Consider the following 3289-nt stretch of genomic DNA (forward strand, 5'->3'; position numbering starts at 1 on the left):
AACTTAGGGGGTGTTTAGGATTGCTTATTTAAAACAACCTATGTTTTTTTTTTTTGTGAAAGTGCTTATTAACTTATGTGGTATCAAACCGGAGTTAAATAAAACAAAGTTAAAATTGTAAACTGGTAATAAACAGTTTTTCAGAAGTCATGAATGATTAACTTATCAAAAACAGCTTATTACCGGTTTGACACCGGTATAAGCAATTTTTTTTCTTATCCAAACACCAGAAAACAACTTATCATCGGTGCCAAACTGAAATAAGTTAAAAATTAGTTTTTATAAACAATCCCAAACAACCCCTAGAAACTTGATCTTTTCATTTTAAATGCATAGCAAGTACCATGTATACATGAGCATACGTGTTGTGTTATTATAAAATGATGACACGTATTATGTCCTAAAAATAAATGTTCAAATTTTTATTTTTATTTATTTTAAAATAAATGTTCACTTTTAAATATAAGTGTCTACTTTTCAGTTTTATTATTGATCATAAAATGGAGAAATTTATTACTCCTATTATTAAGGAAAAAATTATCATTCGATTAATTAATAGGTACAATAATTTTATAATTCTAACAATGTATCTCTCTTTTTTTTCTTTAATAAAAGTTTATTTGGAATGGAATGAATTTTAGAGCATAAAATATAAAATAATCGTTGTAATGTACCACTGGAATAAAAATTATTAGACATGTTCATTGTTTGACATTCATTAGATATGAGGAGAACCGAACCGATCCAATCATTCATTGGATGTTGGATTTTGCCAACCGATCCAATCCAATTAACATTGTACAACCAATCTAATCCAATCCAATGGATAATTGGATTGATTTGGTTCCATCAATTGGATACTCTTATTGGATATCCATTAGATCGGATTGAATATACATTGTATCCATCCGACATCTAATAAATGATTAGTTGGATCAATTCAATGTGTTAACTTAATCAAATTTTTCTAACAATGAAACAAATTGATTGATCACTTTTAGTATGTGTTAAAATCAACACAAGTGAATAAAAATTCAAAAACCAACACAAAACAAATTTAGATTTAAGTTAATTGAAAACAAATTAATCGAATGATAGTTGGATGGTAATCGGATGGTTAATTGGATATTGGTCGGTTCGGTTTGGTCGGTTTTGGTCAGTTCTAGACTACCATCCAAGAACTGACCGATCCAAATTGGATGTTGAAATTTTCAAACCGATTCGATCCAATTACATTTGGATATCCAATTACGGTCGGTTGGTTCTAATTAGATCGGTAGGTTCTAATTGGATCAATTGACTTTTTACATACCTCTAAAGATTATTATGATTGTAAATACTCTATTAGGAAATTATGAATACATCAATATGTTTACATAAAATAACTTAGTTCGAAATTTTGAATGTATAACAAGATTTATTCCAAAAACACCCTCCCCAAGCTGGTTGTTTAGAAAAGACCAATTCTATGATGTCTTGTTCAAAGCACAAACACAAATGGCATCATACAAGGGGTAAATTTGTAAACTTCATAAGAAAAGAACATTTTTATCTTTTTAATTATCTTTTTTAAGTTAAAAAAATCGTCCACAAAGTTTGTGAAACTTTAATTTTATCGTCACTCGGGTTTGTATTCCGTTACAGATTTGGTTCCTCACCAATACGGTCGTCAGAAGGGACCATATCAGGTGTGGGGCATTTCAGTTATTTTTTATAGTTTAATAGAATAGGTTTTATCGTATAAGTTAATAAGAGCATAGAGTTGATTACAATTTTGTTCCTTGTGGTTTACACTTTCCATCATTTTCATTCCTATTTTGCATTAATTACAATTTGGTCATTGTGGCAATCATAATTAAAAACAGTGTAAAAAGATAACTTCAAATAATTTGAACGATGACATGTAAGTTGTAATGTATCCAACTATCCATACTTTAGGTTTCATCTAGAACCTCGTAGGGTTGCAACTGTAAGAGAGAGGAAGTTCAAACTCCGAAGTAGAAGGTGTTAGTCGATTTGGGAAGGCAATGGTCGATGAGTGTTTGAGTAAGCAAACCGTCGGTATTGAAGTTTTGAAATTGTGGACCCGAGTAGAGGGTAAATGCAAATGGCCAATTATTTTCATATTTTGACTTGATTTTTAGACTTTTGTGCTTGGACTCATGCGGACAAAAGACTAACACATTTATGATACAAATTACAACTCAATTAACCCCAAACTTCACACACACACACACACACATAATATAAAAACATACGACATTTTATGTTTTGAATCACAATTTGATAATTTGAAACTGCATACCGGACAACAAAATGTAATTTTATAAACTAAAGAGTAAATTACGTTTTTCGTCCCTATGGTTTGTTACAAATTTCGGATTTCGTTCTTGTGGTTTTCGCAATTGTGGTTTTAGTCCCTATGGTTTGCAATTCTTTTCAATTTCCATCTCTAGGATTAAACACTACTTTTAAGGACGAGGGACTAAAATAGAAACGAATTGTATGTAACACCCCAGCCCACACATTGCATGTAATACATATTTCATACCAAAGAAATACATATTCATATTCATTCGGGTCCACTAGTACAAGAAATCTATTATGACCAAACACAAGGTCCAAAAATTAAAAATACAATCTTGTACTAATCATCAGAGCTACGCATCAAATGCAAATCTTCACCCAAAATGCATGTAAAAAAAAGCACTAAATCTTTTCCTTTTCTTTACCTTCCACACCTCCTGCAATACACATTTTAAAATCACAAAACGATGGTTAGACTATAAAGTCTAGTGAGATACCCTATTCATCTTATTGCAGGGTGAAGGATCACCAAAACCTTTACAAAATCAAGTATTCATATAAATAACAAATATATGAATCCATAATACCAAAATACCAAGTCATTTCTCTAATTCAAGTTATCCCTTAGCTTATTCAATTCTTATACCTTTAAAACCAATCAGGTTCCATACAATGCCACTTTTTAAACTTTTTTCTCAATAACGAGGTTTAACAAAGTTTCAGGCCAAAACAGTTCTATTCTCCACAATAACATCCAATCTATGATTTCCAAATAAGAACCTCGATCGTAAATCCTTAGATCACAAAGAAATAAAGATTCCATATCTCAGTAATCTCAAAGGATATAATAGAAAAAGTTATATAAAATCACACACACAGACAATGTCGCCCTTATATCCAATGGACACTTCTCCTTGATATGTCACCCTTATAACAAATGGACACCTCTCCTTGATATGCCACCCTTATAACAAATGGACAC

Source organism: Cynara cardunculus (genome assembly GCF_001531365.2).
Source record: "Cynara cardunculus var. scolymus isolate 2C chromosome LG 3, CcrdV1, whole genome shotgun sequence".
NCBI classification, from domain to species: Eukaryota; Viridiplantae; Streptophyta; class Magnoliopsida; order Asterales; family Asteraceae; genus Cynara; species Cynara cardunculus.